A 16,879-nucleotide genomic window follows, 5' to 3' on the forward strand; every position below is an offset into this window, starting at 1 on the left:
AGTAGATTGCCACAGAGCAGTTCCTTCCACCACATTGTGTTGTTTAAAAGTTATCTGTTTTTTTGGCTGCTGTTCAAGGGAGTTCTTCGCCTGTAAATCCTCTTTCTCTCATGCTATGGTTGAGACAAAATCTTGGCACGATTTCAGCGCATTTGTCTTGTTGTACCAGGAGAGAAAAAAATTAAGGGCCCCAGAGACCGACACTGTTGGGCAAATGGTCATGAAACAGTGGGAAGCCTGTTGGCTATTCACAAGGGTCATCTACTAAACACCCGTTGCAAAAAAATAAGATCTCTTCACACGACAGGCAGCCCCACTATAAACAAGATCATTTAAAAGCCTGAAAGATAGAGTTTCAAAGTAAACAATGTTCATTGTGTACTTGACTCCAGGCCTTTAAAATCAGCTTAACTTAGCAGACTGGGTCCGTGAGGAGCAGTCGTTTAGTTCTTAGTCTGGTTTTCACTTTCTTTTAACTCTGAACTCAGTTTCTGTAGTTTGCACTATGGAGATGTCTGCTGGGTTGCTAAATTCCAGCTTATGAGGTTTAAGAGGAAAGTGGGTACATCCCACGTAGAGAAAAAGTGTTGAGTTGTCCAAGATAATATATCTCTTTGAGATAACATCTCATTCTGTGAGGGATGCTCCAGAATGACTTCTTCCACCATTGGCTACTAGCCATTCCCTCTTCATAGACTGTGTGACCCATGCTGGCGGATAAACAGTAGGAACTACTGTCAGAGCAATCCCTTGACATGAAGAGAATCCCCTAGTTTGGCTTCTGGCATTCATCTTGTTTTAAAAAAGAAGCTGGATAATTGTGTCTGTTTAAGGATGGATCCCTTGAACTGAGAATAAGTGGGTTGATCTAAAATACAAACCAGATCAAAATCACCAGGAAAACCTTTATTGAATATAACGCAGTGGTGGGACTCCCCAAGAAAACCAGTGTGTTGGTAGTAGCGGGAATGGTTCTCTGAGCTCTTCTCTTCACCTGTTATGGTGAGTTGTAAGGTAAACCAATAGCATATGGTACTATTGAGGTCAGGCTCCTGGGTCTGCTCTCTCCTTGGCTTTTTTAACCAAATTGGGCCAGAGATTTCGGCTGGATCATGACTGATACATGATTCCTGCTAGAAAAGGAGGTCTGAGCTCAAGCCCTTCCAGTGGCATGTGGTGACTGTTATCCTGACCTATGGAGGGTCCTTTGGCCCGCATTTGGAAGGCCCGCCTTATCTGAAGAGCTGGGCCACCCTCTACGGCTCTGGTCCCAAGGCAGCATCATTTCAGGGATAGTGAGTTTGTTTCCACAAATTGTTGGAGTTTTGTGTCTAATTTGAGGCAGAATCATCAGTCTTTCAACTCAAAATTATCATATTTTCCCTGACTTGCTTCAAGAAATGCCAAGTAAAACAAGTTTAAAAAACAAAGAAATACTTACTTAAAATTAACAAAGTGCTTGTACGATAGAAAAAATAAGCAAAAAAGATGCATAACAATCAAGTGTTGTATCTTTTGAAATAAGTAGAGGGGAAAGATCCCCACTGTTTGTTTGTATTTTTAAAAATTGTAACAGATAGATACATCTACCAGTGAAAAGTCCTAATTATTAAATATTTAAGGAAATAATTTTTAGTTCCATGTAGAGTATAATCTATGATATTAACAAGTGAAATTATATACAATGATGAAAATTATAACTGACAAGAGGTCAGAGTCACCTGCAGTGTATCTTTGATTTTGACTAGACCTCAAATTTCAGGGCAGCTTAAATAATAATTATTATAGTAATAATAATTAATAATTCCTTGAACAGTTGATTTCAGGGGTGTAGGGCTTGTTTTAAATGACTCCTCTCTAAGAATCAAGAAATTAAAGAGGGCTAAAATATTGTGAAATTTCTTTATTTAATAGAAGACTGAGACCAAGTTCATACAGAGGTTAAGAGACAGAACAAAATCTTAAACACAAATGATTTTCTCTATCACATTAACCTAATTTAATTTTTTACCATGGGGCTGAGATATTGAAATAAAGAAAAAGTCCAAAAAGAAAAAAATATCGAAATAAAGAGATTTTATTCTCTTCTATTCAAAATAGGGTTCTTCACTTCAATTTTAGTCTCTATCTCTTGTAAACATATTTCTAACTTTGCAGAAAATGTAGTTCTACATATATTCCATTTATTAGCAATTTGCTTTCATTGCAGTCACAGCATACTACTTGGTCCTTATACGTGAGAAAGTAAGCAGAAACCAATGTTCCTCTACTGGTCTTACTATTTAGCATTCAAATTCTAAGAGTAATTAAACCCTGGTGACTTTTTTTTCTTTGAATCCATGAGTGTTAACTGTACACATTACTATATTTCATGTGGGCCTAGCAATTTTGGATTATGTTCATTACATTTGTTAGCATCTTGATGAATATAATCCAAGTCAAAACTACCATTCTAAGCTTGGCATTACTAATTGTAGCACTTAGAAATTAGTTAATTCAAACAGAAAGTTGATATGCTTTATACTTATTCAAAAGAATGTTGCTGAAGAATTTTACAGTCCTTGTGATGAGAAATATTTGCAATTTCTGTTCTCTAACTACAACGTTTTTTTCTTTTAATTGATTCTCCAGAGTGGACAATAGCGCATCACGCCAAGATTTCTATCATCCACTATTCCTGAGTGCTGCCATTTGTGATTTGAGAGCTCTAAGATGGTCCTCCAAGTAGCTTCAGTCAAGGTATAATTCATCTTAAGGGCTAAAGTCAGGGAAATGATTCATATCTGCTAAAATAATCAGCTGTCATTTATTACTTTGGCCTTTAAATCAAGGCCACTGAATTCCATTTCCATGACCATTTGTGCCACGACTCAAGGAAAGTTTCTAGTGTTTTGGGGGTATGTAACTGATGCAAATATTTAGAGACATACTTACGTCTGAATGTGGAATTGCCAATATAATGACGGTTGAGAAAATTACTTGATGGTCAAAACTAATAAATGGAGCACTGTTATGTGGTACCAGCAACGTTAGTAGAGATTCCAAAATTCCTTAAAGTAATATTTATAATCTAGAATTTATAGAGATTTTCATTCCTTAAGTTTAAAAAGAACTACATTTTGAAGATTTTTTATGTATATAAGATAATAAAAATAGTATAGTAGGAATAAGAGCTGAAAATAAAGTTGCTGACCCTATTGGAGTAAAGGATATATCATAGGATGTGTGAAAAACTTTCATACAAACAAAATAATTTGCTGTGGACCAGAATTCAAGTGGCAAAAGATCACAAAGAGTAGTGCTGAGAATACACAAATTTAAAATGTTCTGCATGAGAATTTCATATGTCTCTATTAATTTCTCCAGTTTATTGGTATGTAATTCAAGAAAGATGAGTTACTGGTCCCTTTTTTCTAGCAGCCTGATGTTACTGGATCCTCAAAAAGGAAATAACACCACAAAGAGAAGAATGGGGAATTCGTTTTTTTGGTTGCTAATGATTCAGGCTCAGGGCTTAATGGTACTTCAAAGTCCACTGTAAAAAAATAAAAGGGCATACTGAGTTTTTAAGGAAGAAACAGAGGACCTCTGAAAACTACAAGGTGGGCAGGGCCTTCTCCCAGACACGAAGGAGTCTCCTCAGACTGGTGGAATGAGGTGGCCGTGGACTGCAGAACAGCGAGGCCCCAGGCTCTGCTCTCTGTCAGTGCCCCAGGAAGCTGTAAGAGCCAGAGAAGAATGGCTGTATTGCTGATTTAGGAGAAAAGACTGTAAGTGCTAGGCTTCCCGTCTTGTTAATGTCAAAACAGAATTAGATGTGCAAAAGATTTATTGGGGAAACACCTGTGAATGATAAAGCGGAGAGGAAACTGGAATAGGTGGACAGAGCCCTCAGACCTCCACGTGCGACTGAACCTGTGACGGGAGAGAGGGAAGGGGGAAATCGGGTAGGAAGAGCCTCAGGCTGCAATGCAGCTCTGAGGAAGTCTCCAGGAGGCTGATGGGGATCCCCAGAGCAGACTGCCCGTTAGAAGAGCTCCAAAGTGGGCAGTGTGGCCTGGCTCAGGATCCCCGTCATGCCCAGAGCAAAGGCTAAGAAGCAAGGATAGCCAGGAGAATTCTGAAGAAGAGAATAGTGAAGAAGGATTAGCCCTATGCCTATTCATTGAAGTACAAATTACACACAGTAAAATGCAGCAAAGTGTAACTTGGTGAATTTTTACATATATGTGCCTGTGTAACAACCACCCAGATCAAGCTATAAAACATTTCCAGCACCGTAGCAGGCTCCCTGGTACCCGCCCCAAGTCAACACATTCCAAGGGTAACTCTCGTTTTGACTTATGACATCATGAATAATTTTGCCTGCTTTTGAACTTCATATAAATGGAATCATACACCATGTACTGTTTTATGTATGACTTCTTTCTCTCAACATTACATCTGTGCGATTCATCCCTGCTGTTATCTATAGCAGTAGTTCAATCTGTTTCATTGATATGATTATTCCATTTTATGTATTCCTTCTATTGTTGATAAATATTTTGGTTGTTTCTAGTCTGGGGCCATTATGAATAAATATTTATAATATATGCATTTAGACACACTATTTTAACCATATCCTACAAATTTTGATATATCATATTTTCATTATTTAATTTCAAATATTTTCCAATTTTTCTTGTGATTTCTTCTTTAACCTATCAGTTGCTTTGGAGGGCCTTGTTTAGTTTCCAAACATTTCAAACATTTTAGATATAATATTATTGTTGATTTCTAGTTTTTTTTCACTTTGGTCAAAGATGATACTCTATAATTTCGGTCTTTTGAAATTTGATAAGACTTGTTTTATGACCTAGGTTATGTTCTACTTTGGTAAATGTCCATGTCCACTTAATATGAATGTGCATTCTGCAGCTGTTGGGTGCATTATTCTCTATATATCAATGAGGAAAAATTGGTTAATTGCATATTCGCATCTTTTATCCTTACTGATGTTTTTCCTACTTTCCCCATCAATGACTGAGAAAAGGCTGTGAAACCTCCAACTTCAACAGTGATTTGTTCCTTCCTTTAATTAGCACTTTCAAATTTTGTTGTATATATTTTCAAATTATGGTATTAGATACATCCAAATTTTGAATTTTTATGTCTTCCCCATTGAATTGATCATTTTATCATTATGAAATATCCCTTCTTATATCTAATAACACTTCTTTTATTAATAGATAATTTAGTGTCTTTTAATTGATAACTGCATGGTGTATCTTGTTTTCAACATTTTATTTACTTTCTTTTTACTTTAGTGCCCTTAAATTTGCAGTGTGATTCTTTTAAAGGGCATAGAGTTGGGCTTTCTTTGTTTTGTTTTGTTTTCTTTTTATCCAGTCTGGTAATCTTTGTCTTTTTGAATTTTTAGTTTTAAAGTAATTTTAGATTACCCAAAAATGACAAAGGCAGTTCAGAGAGTTCCCAAATACCCTTGACCCAGCTCCCTTTATGTTAACCACTTATGTACAATAAGATTATTGCAACAGGCAATTAACATTGATACAGTATTGTTAAGTAATCGCCAGACTTTATTTGATTTTTAGTAGTTTTCTCACTAATCTCCTTTTTCTGGTCCAGGTTTGCAAATTGCATTTAATTGCCAAATCTCTTTTGTCTCCTCCAATTTGGTTATTCCTCAATGGAGAAAGGATAGTCTCTTCAATGAATGGTGTTGGGAAAACTGGGTATATCACACATCATACACCATGCACAGAAATCAGCTCAAAACGGATTAAAGACTTGAACATATGATGTGAAACTGTGAAACTCTCAGAAGAAAACATAGGAGGTAAGCTCCTTGATGTTGATCTTGGCAATGATTTTTCGAGTTTAATACCAAAAGCAAAGGCAACAAAAGCAAAAATAAACAAGTGGAACTACATCAAGCTAAAAAGCTTCTGCGCAACAGAGGAAACCGTCAACAAGATGAAAAGGCAACCTATGGAATGGGAGAAAATATTGGCAAAGCACATGTCCGCTAAGGGGTTAATATTCAAAATAATCAAGGAAGTCATACAACTCAATCGCAAAAGAGCAAATAACCCATTTTTTAAATGGGCAAAATATCTGAATAAATATTTTTTCCAAAGAAGATATACAAATAGCCAACAACTACATGAAAAGTTGCTAACATCACTAAAAATCAGGGAAATGCAAATCCAAATCACAATGAGATAGCACCTTACACTTGTTAGGATGTCTATTATCAATAAAACAGGATGTGACAAGGGTTGGCGAGGATGTGGAGAAGTGGGAACCCTGTACACTGTTGGTGGGAATGTAAATTGGTGCAGCCCCTGTGGAAAACAGTATGGAGTTTCCTCAAAAAATTAAACATAGAACTGCCACATGATCCAGCAATCCCACTTCTGGGTATATATCCAAAGGAAATGAAACCATTATCTCAAAGAGATACATGTACTCCCATGTTCATAGCAGCATTGTTCACAATAGTCAAGGTGGGAAGAACCTAAGTGATTGTGAACGGATGAATGGATCAAGAAAATGTGCTATGTATACACAATGGAATATTATTTAGCCTTAAAACGAAAAAGGAAATCCTGTCATTTGCAACAACATAGAGGGACCTTGAGGGCATTATGCTGAGTAAAATGAGAAAGACAAACACTGTATGATATCACTTACATGTGGAATCTTAAAAAAAAAAGTCAAACTCATAGAAACAAAGAGTAGAAAAGTGGTTTCCAGGAGCTGGGGGGTGGGGGAAATAGGGAAAGGTTGGTAAAAATGTACAAACTTTCAGCTATAAGGTGAATAAGTTCTGAGGATCTAATGTATAACATGGTGACCATGGTTGACAGCACTGTTTTGTATAATTGAAATTTGCTAAGAGAGTAGAACTTAAGTGCTCTCACACACACAAAAAGTAAATATGTGAGGTGATGGATGTGTTAATACCTCAATGGGAGAAATCCTTTCACAATGTATAAGTATATCAAATCATCACGTTGTACATTTTTAATACATTACGATCTTATTTTCAATTATACCTCAGTAAAGCTAAAAAAAAAAGAAAAGAATATCCATTCTAACATTGTTTGCAATTGCAAGGGATTGAAATCAACATAAATGTCCCTTAATAGGGGATTGATTAAATAAATGATGGTTTATTGACCAATAGAATAATGTGCAGTTGCAAAAAGCAGAATGATATATATGTATTGATTTGGAATAATCTCAAAAATATATTAAGTGAAAAAGTAGGATGCAAACCAGTGTGAATCTTATGCTACTATTTGTGTAGAAAAAACTCTGAAAGACACAAGCAGGTGATAACAGTTGCGGCATCTTCGGGGAGAAGTGAAGGGTCGGAGAGCTAGGGTGGGAGGGACGCTTATTCTCCGTGGTATAGCATTGGGCAGCTTTTGTGTAACGTGTGATTATATTACCCATTTAGAGATAAACAGGATAATTTATTTTTTTAATTTTTTAATTTTTATTTTTTTATTGAGTAACATTAGATTATAACATTATATAACTTTCAGATGTACATTGTAATATATTTCAAATTCTGTATAGATTACATTGTATTCACCACCCAAGGACTAATTATAATCTATCACCACACACATGTGCCTAACCACCCCTTTTGCCCTCCTCCCTCCCCCCTTCCCCTCTGGTAACCACCAATCCAATCTCTGTCTCTATGTGTTCGTTGTTGTTTGTATCTTCTACTTATGAGTGAGATTGTACAGTATTTGACTTTCTCCCTCTGACTTATTTCACTTAGCATAATACCCTCAAGATCCATCCATGTTGTCACAAATGGCCAGATTTCATCATTTCTTATGGCTGAGTAGTATTTCATCGTGTATATATACCACATCTTGTTTATCCATTCGTCCCTTGATGGGCACTTAGGTTGCTTCCAAGTCTTGGCTATTGTGTATAATGCTGCGATGAACATAGGGGTGCCTGTATCTTTATGCCTTGTGTTTTCAAGTTCTTTGGATAAATACCCAGCAGTAGAATAGCTGGATAATGTGGTAGATCTATTCTTAATTTTCTGAGGAATCTCCATACTGTTTTCCGTAGTGGCTGCACCAGTTTGCGCTCCCACCAGCAGTGTACGAGGGTTCCTTTCGCTCTATATCCTCTCCAAAACTTGTTGTTTCCTGTCTGTTAATTATAGCTGTTCTGGCTGGAGTGAGTGCTATCTCATTGTAGTTTTGATTTGCATTTACCTGGTACTTAAGGATATTGAACAACTTTTCACGTGCCTGTTGTCCATCCATATATCTTCTTTGGAGAAATCTCTACTCAGATCTTTGGCCCATTTTCTAATTGGATTGTTGTATTTTTTGTTGTTGAGCTGTATGAGTTCTTTGTATATTTTGGATATTAACCCCTTATCTGATATATGGTTTGCAAATATCTTCTCCGAATTGTTAGGTTGTCTTTTCGTTTGGTTGATGGTTTCCTTTGCTGTGCAGAAGCTTTTTAGTTTGATGTAGTCCCATTTGTTCATTTTTTCTATTGTTTCCCTTCCCCAGTCAGACAAGGTATTTGAAAAAGTGCTGCTAAGACCAATGTCAAGGAACGTACTGCCTATGTTTTCTTCTAGAAGTTTCATGGTTTCAGGTCTTACATTCAAGTCTTTAATCCATTTTGAGTTGATTTTTGTGCATGGTGTAAGGGAATGGTCTACTTTCACTCTTTTGCATGTGGCTGTCCCGTTTTCCCAACACCATTTATTGGAGAGACTCTCCTTTCTCCGCTGTATGCTCTTGGCTCCCTTGTCGAAAATTAGCTGTCCATGGATGTGTGAGTTTATTTCTGGGCTCTCGATTCTGTTCCATTGATCTATGTGTCTGATCTTGTGCCAGTACCATGCTGTTTTGGTTACTATAGCTTTGTAGTATATTTTGAAATCAGGGAGTGTGATACCTCCAGCTTTGGTCTTTTTCCTTCAGGATTCTTTTGGCTCTTCGGGGTCTTTTATTGTTTCATATAAATTTTAGGATTCTTTATTTTATTTCTGTGAAAAGTGTTGTTGGACCTTTGATAGGGATTGTGTTGAATCTGTGGATTGCTTTAGGAAGTATGGACATTTTAACTATGCTAATTCTTCCAATCCAAGAGCACGGTCTATCTTTTCATTTCTTTGAGTCTTCTTCAATTTCTTTTAAACATGTTTCACAGTTTTTGGTGTACAGATCTTTCATCTCTTTGGTTAAGTTTATTCCTAGGTATTTTATTCTTTTTGTTACAGTTGTAAATGGGGTTGTATTCTTAATTTCTCTTTCTGCTACTTCGTTGTTAGTGTATAGAAACGCAACCAATTTTTGTATGTTGATTTTGTATCCTGCAACTTGACTATATTCATTTATTATTTCTAAAAGTTTTTTAGTGGATTCTGCAGGATTTCCTATATATAAGATCATGCCATCTGCAAATAGTGGCAGTTTCACTTCTTCTTTTCCAATATGGATCCCTTTTATTTCTTTTTCTTGCCTGATTGCTCTAGTTGGACTTCCAACACTCTGTTAAATAAGAGTGGTGACAGTGGGCATCCTTGTCTGGTTCCTGTTCTTAGAGGGACAGCTTTCAGTTTTTCTCCACTGAGAATGATATGAGCTGTGGATTTGTCATATATGGCCTTTATTATGTTGAGGTATTTTCCTTTCTGTATGCATTTTATTTAGAGTTTTTATCATAAATGGATGCTATATCTTGTCAAATGCTTTCTCTGCGTCTTTTGGGATGATCATGTGACTTTTATTCTTCATTTTGTTAATGTGGTGTATCACATTGATTGATCTGTGGATGTTGAACCATCCCTGGAATAAATCCCACTCGATCATGGTATATGATCTTTTTAACGTATTGTTGTATTCGCTTTGCTAGTGTTTTGTTGAAGACTTTTGCATTGATGTTCATCAGTGATATTTTTCTGTAATTTTCTTCTTTTGTGTTGTCTCTCTCTTGTTTTGGTATCAGGATAATGTTGGCTTCGTAGAAGGAGTTAGGAAGCTTCCCTTCCTCTTCAATTTTTTGGAAGAGTTTGAGGATGGATATTAAGTCTTACAAGATAACTTACAAATGGAAAAGTAAAGCTAAAAAGTAATGGATAACTTGTACCTGAGCAGCCCATACCCAGAATGCCCCATCAGGCTTGGAAAAACCATGAGTGTATCCAGTTGTCTCCATAAATCAGCTTTCATGGTCCTCACCTGTAGGGACAGTCTGAGGTGATGGGATGTGCAGCCAGCTCATTCCACTGCCAGTGAGAACACCAATGCCAGTGTTCTGCTCCAACCAGTGGAGGAAGAATCTAGTTCTTTAGAAACCTAAGCATTTCAGAAACAAATCTACCCCCACCTCTCTACTGAGAGTGGGCACTTACCCTATGTAAAATGGTAAGAAGTTCTAATGCTGATCTCCCTACGTCACCAAAGACCTGTCTTATATTTCCCCCAGGAGACAGGAGGGGGCAACAAAATTTACTGTGTTTTACCCATACTCCATCTCTGGAGCTAGAAAATGAGTCCTTAATTAGACTAATAGTTTCAGAAGCAAACTTTTGATAATACCAAGAAAACTCTATTGAAGAATTACATTCAATTACTTAAATTTCTACCTCACTCCTCTATTGAGATTTTGGCCCATCCAAATATTTCATGAACTAAGTATAAGGTCCCCTTTTTCAGGAATATGTACTAAAAAAAATAACAATTAGGATATTCATACTAGTGCTTTATTTTAGCAAGGTGTTTTATTTAAAATCTATTGTTGTTTCACAGATGTTTTCTACTTCCATTCATCTGAATGATATGAACAGGGTTAGAAATAGATGCACTGTATTTATAAGAACGATAATATGGCCGCAAAATCTTAGTCTTTTATATAAACTCTGTCAATAACTCACCAGTTCTCAGTCTCAATGATTAGACATAAAAAGGATCAGAAGAGAGCAAAAAGACAGGACACCTCCAGGTTCAGGAGAGAAAGAAGAGAAGTGCGAGATGGTTCCAAGGACTGGATGATACAAGCTGAATTTCAAGAAATGATTACATTTTAGCCAAATGGACCATGGGTAGATCCTATTTCAGATAGAGAAAATAATACTAACAACATGCATTTTGCAGACAGCAAGAAAGGTATGGGGACATGAGCTCACAGAGCCTGTGGGAGGGGACAGGGGACAAAGCTGGAGGTTGGGGAGGGTAGGCAGAGACCATATGCCCAAGGAGCTTATGCAAAGCATTTTGAGTTTTATCCTATAGACTTTGGGAAACCACTTTAAAAACAAGCCAACTATTGAGGGTCAACATTAAAATAGGTGAGTTTGCACAAAGGAAATTTTACATGCAGATGTCTGTATCACCTGAAGGTATGATGAGGACCCTTTCTCATCCCACCAGGGATGTCCCTTGCAACCCTCTTTGGGGAGGGATCATCAAGAGAAGTCAAAGTTGGCAAGTTGTCCTTCCTGATGGTACAAAATCTCAGACAGTGACCTACAGGGGATCAGGAACAGGAACAGTCCCTTCCTAAACATTGCTGTGACTGTTTTTTCAGATTAAACCACATCGAACTGGGATGGAGGTAAAAATAGCCTGTGCCAAAATTTTTAAAAAGTTATAACTGTTCCAGGAAGCATCCTCAAGCAGCACAGCATCACACACTGTTGGTCGGGATTTTGCAGGCTAAGATCTCTTTATAGCGCCAGTTTGGGGGCATGTTGGTCATCCCACAAGATAAACAGCCTCGTCCCCAGCTTCTTTGTGGGCTTGCAAAACCTGCCGACCCAGACCCTACTTGGGTGTAGATGGGTTTTCCTCTGTCCAGCTGTGGCTTGGCTCTGAAAGAAAGAAAAGAGGCTCTGGCTCCTTATGGGTTGGGTAAGACAGTTTGGCCTCTCTCTCTCATCCCAGTGATAGATTGCAGCTGGCTTCCCCTGACTCAACCAGCAATTAGTATTCCGGGACCACAGACAGCCTATTCCCCCTATGGCTGTGACTCAGGCCATACATCTTACAAAATGATACCTCTTACTATGCTAAAAGAACATTTTTCTTCTACCTCAGTCCATTTTCATTAAAATGTACTCTCAGTTTAGCAGGAAATATCGCTTTGTGAGCCAAACAGGGACTATTACCTTTCTTAACGTGCTTGACTTTGATTTCCAAATTCCTCCCATGCTGGTGGGGTGGAGGACGAAGGGTAGGGCCACAGGTTGGATTCTCCAGGAAGCAGTTGTGGTGATGGAGTTAGAGGGGTAGACGTTTTACTGTAGAGTAAAAGTTACAAAGGAAAAGGGAAGGAAGTAGGCTGTCAGACCACAGCGCAGACAGGGTGGAGTCTCTGTCACCAAGACAGGACTCTGGAGCAAAAATTTCCCTTTAGAGGATTCTTGCATTGGGTGGAAATGACCAGACCCGTGATCATTGCCTTGCTCATCACCGACTGGAAGCTGATGCGGGGTCGGTGAGCTGAGGAGTCGAAAGAAAGATTTCTTGGGCTCTCAAGATCTGGCAGTAGTGCTCTTTTTATTTAGAGAATAGTGTGGAATAGCACGGCGACAGGACCCATGGGCAGTCAGAGCTTCTGCTGCCCTGAGTTGAGGGTTAGGGCTAATTTTATAAGGCATGGGTACGTGACTTATTTTTACTGGAAAAAAGAAAAGATGATGTAAAAAGTCATTAAATGATTTCAGTGCAGATGGGGTCTGGTTATTGTGCGGTCATATAACTTTAGATACGAATCTGGCCCTATAGATAGGCATGTAGGTGAGGATGCCCTGGGCTTCTCTCCCTGGGGCAGTCCTAATTCATACCATAAAAAAAGTCCACTGGGTCATATAGTTTGGCATGTAGGCCAGGTCACCTTGGGCTTCTCTAGCTGGGGCAGCCTTAATCCACATCAGAAGCCATCCCAAGAACGGTGTGATGTTGGCTCAAAATCTGAGGCAGATCCTGCCAAGCCATCACCTGGACAGCAGGTGCCCTGCAGAGTCTCACAGAAACATGAAGAACTTTGTATGTGTGAGATATCTGTTGTTTTCAGCTACTGAGACTTGAGAATCTTGTATATGTGAGTTCATAGCTTTCACCAATTTTGAAACTTTTTGGCTCTTATTTCTTCAAACATTTTTCTGCTCTCCCTCCCTTTCTGGTTTCTCCTGACTGATAAAAGTACGTGGATCAGTGCCTAGTAATGTGCATCACAGTACATGTGAGCTCTGGGGATGCTTTATTCCTTCCTCTGCGCTGTTTCCTCACCATGCACTTCCACCATTGCACGTGTAAAGCTGTGTGTTCATTTCCTAAGGCTATGGTAACAAAGGACCACAAACTGGGTGGCTAAAAACAAGAGAAATTTATTGTTTCACAGTTCTGGAGGCTAGGAGTCCAAAATCAAGGTGTAGGCAGGGCCGTGCTCTGTCTGAAGGCTCTCCAGTGGAGCGTCTTTTCTTTCCTGTTCCGAGCTTCTGGTGATTGCTGGCAATCCTTGGCATTTCTTGGCTTGTAGATGCATCGCTCCCATCTCTGCCTCCATCTTCACATGGCCTGCTCCTCTGTGCGTTTCTGTGTTTCTGTCTTCACATGCCATTCTCCTCTCTGTGTGTCTGTGTCCAAATTTCCTCCTTTTTATAGATCCCAGTCATTAATTAGGCCACCCTAATGCAGTATGAACTCATCTTAACTTCATTACCTCTGCAGAGACCCTATTTCCAAATGAAATCACATTCACAGATATTGGCGGTTAGGACTACTACATATGTTTTTGGGGGACACAATTCAATCCACAGCAAACTGTATTGCTCTTACTTGCGTATGTGTAAATTTCCCTTAGTAGACTTAGCTTCTTGAGAGCAGAAATTTTATCTTTACATTCTTAGTGTCTAGCATAGCATCTGAATTCTATTTAGGTATTCAATAAATGTATATAGAAGGCAACTGAACTGAGTTAGAACAATACTTGCAATGCTAAAGGTCGATTTGAGAAAAAAATGTAGGAGAAATAATAGAATACTAAATAAATATTTCAGTTTGGGGCTGTGAATCCAAATCCGTATATAGTATATCACTTAGGATACAAATTTTGGTTGTAGGCAGCAGAAAAATCCAACTCACACAGTCTCAAAATAAAAAGGAAATTTATTGGCTAATGTGTCTAAAAGATCCAGAGGTAGGTCATTTTTCATGTGATTTGTTGGCACAATGATACAACCAATAGAAAATGTAGAAGATTTCTTCTTTCTGCCATGACAGAGTAACTGGTACTGAACTAGCCATAAACAACTAAAAAATTGGACAAACTATCTGAATCAACAATTTTTTGACATTGTGTATAGTCAAAACTGTGATACTTGAGAGAAATGAAACAAATAAGGTAAAACTGATGATTACCATTGGTTTCTGCCCAGAGGCACATTCCAGATTATACCACAGAGAGGGAAAACCAAGCAGACCCCAGTAGTCTCACTGAGGGGAAGGGACAGGGGTTGAAGTTTGGGAATGCCACAGTAAATGGAATTTTCAAAGCAGAATGCTGGGAAAAAAGGGAACCGTGCAGAGCTAGAGGTCCAAAAACCTGCAAATCTGCTGAAGGGTCTGTTGAGTTTTTGGCTGAATACTAAACTGCATGTGCGCAATGCAGAACTCCACAATGCCCTGCAAAAGAGTTGTAGGCTGAAAAATTCCCAGAGCTCACACAGGGGTAGGAGATGTTTGATTTTTTTAACTAGCTAGAATGGAGAGACAATATTGAAAACCTGGAGCATTCAGTAGAGGCCAAAATGGGGTTACAACTTAGTAGGTGCTAAAGTAACCTAGAATAAAGGCTACTGTAGACTCACCTTAACAAAGCTTATAAATCAGCATCAAAAACTTCAAGCTGATCCAGTCATAACGAAATTCAACACTCTTTGAAGGAAGTTTTAAAAAAAATTCAGACACTCGACAACATAATATGCATAACATCCAGCATCCAATAAAAAGTTATCAGATATTCAAAAATGCAGAACACTATGACTCATATCCAGGAGAAGAAGAATTCATTTAATAAAAATAGACCCAGAATGACAGTGACAATGAAGTTAGTAGAAAAGGACTGTGAAATTGCTATTAAAAATATGCCAAGGAATAAAAGTAATACATGAACATAAAAAGGAGAGAAATGAAACTATATGAAAGTAACTTCTAGCACTGAATAATACAAAACCTGAAAAAAAATATTTACCAGAGGGACTTAACAGCTGATTAGATTCTGCAGAAGAAAATATCAGTGAACTTAAAGAATAGCAAATAAAAACTCTCTCCTATAAAATATATAGAGAAAAATAGCTGGACAAATAGTGAAGGATCCTTAATTATCTATAAGGCATGATTATACATGTGAAATTGGAGTCGTAGAAAGATAGGGATAACAGAAAAATATTCAAAGAAATACTGGCCAACAATTTTTCAAATTTGATGGCAGGTATAAATCCACAGATCCAAGAATCTTAACAAATCACAATCAGAATAAAAAAGAAAAAGAAAAATACACCAAGACACATCATAATCAATTTGCCAAAAACCTATGATAAAGAGAAAATTCTAAAAGCAGCTAGGAAAAAAAGGCATATTATATGCAGAGAAACAAATATAAAAATGAGACAAGCCTTCTTGTCTGAAACTATGCAAGCCAGAAGATAATATCAATATAGTCATGCTAGTTTTCTTTTGTTATGGCTTATATTTATCTTTTTCTATGCATTAACGTTCAACATTTCAGTGTCTTTTATTTAAAATGTATCTCTTTTAATAAACTTGTAGTTATCTTCTGTCTTTTTAATCTTATCTGACAGTCTTTGTCTTTTAATTGGAGTGTTTAGACCATTTACAATCAATGTAATTTCTGATATAGTCGGATTCAAATCTGTCATCTTGTTCTTTGGTTTTTATTTGTCCCATATGTTCTTTTTTCTTACTTTTTTTGGATTATTTTTTAGTATTCCACCGTATCTTTTATTTCATCTTTTCAACAGAGCTATATTTCTTTAGATTGTTTTTTTTGAGAGGACCAGGGGGTTGTTCCAGAGTTTGCAATATTCATCTTTACTTATCACATTCTACCATCAAATAATACTGTACCAATGCATGTATAATATAATAACCTTACAACAGTAGACACTAATTCCTCATCTTCCATGTTTTCTATTATCACGTTTTACTTCTATATATGTTATAAACTCAGAAAGAATTTTTTTGCTTTAAGCAGTCAATTGTCTTTTAAAGATATTTAAAAATGAGAAATAAGTATTTTATATTTACCTACATGTTTACCTTTACCAGCACCTTGATTCAGTTGCAAAGTTTTAAGTTTCCATCTAATATCACTTTCCATCAATAGAACTTGTTTTAACAATTCTTATAGTGCATTTCTGTAAGCAATAAATTTTCTCAGCTTTTGATTGCCTGAGGTTTTTATTTCACCTTTTTGTTCGTGCTTTTGTAATTTTAAAATGCATCCTTAAACTGATTTTTTGGGGGGTTGGAATTAATCAGTAGCTGTATCTTTCCCTGAATCATAGCAGAATCTTAGCAACATTTTGCTTTTCCTTTCCCCCTACTCCCACCTGCCTTACTCCTGCTATTTCATACGTTGAATTCCTCTAAAATATTATTTCCAGTTTTTTATTGCTTTTAAATTTTAAAAAGTCAACACTCACTTAAATTTGATGTTTCACTGATTTCTTTATTTTGTTTCTCTCATTCTACTTCTTCCTCTTAGATATATTTTTCTTCCTCCTGGATGTGATGCCTCTGTAATGTGCAAATTTGGCTAGGCTGAACTACATTTCTCAGAGTTCCTTCTC

The sequence above is a fragment of the Equus caballus genome, chromosome 29, assembly GCF_041296265.1.
Source record: "Equus caballus isolate H_3958 breed thoroughbred chromosome 29, TB-T2T, whole genome shotgun sequence".
NCBI lineage: Eukaryota > Metazoa > Chordata > Mammalia > Perissodactyla > Equidae > Equus > Equus caballus.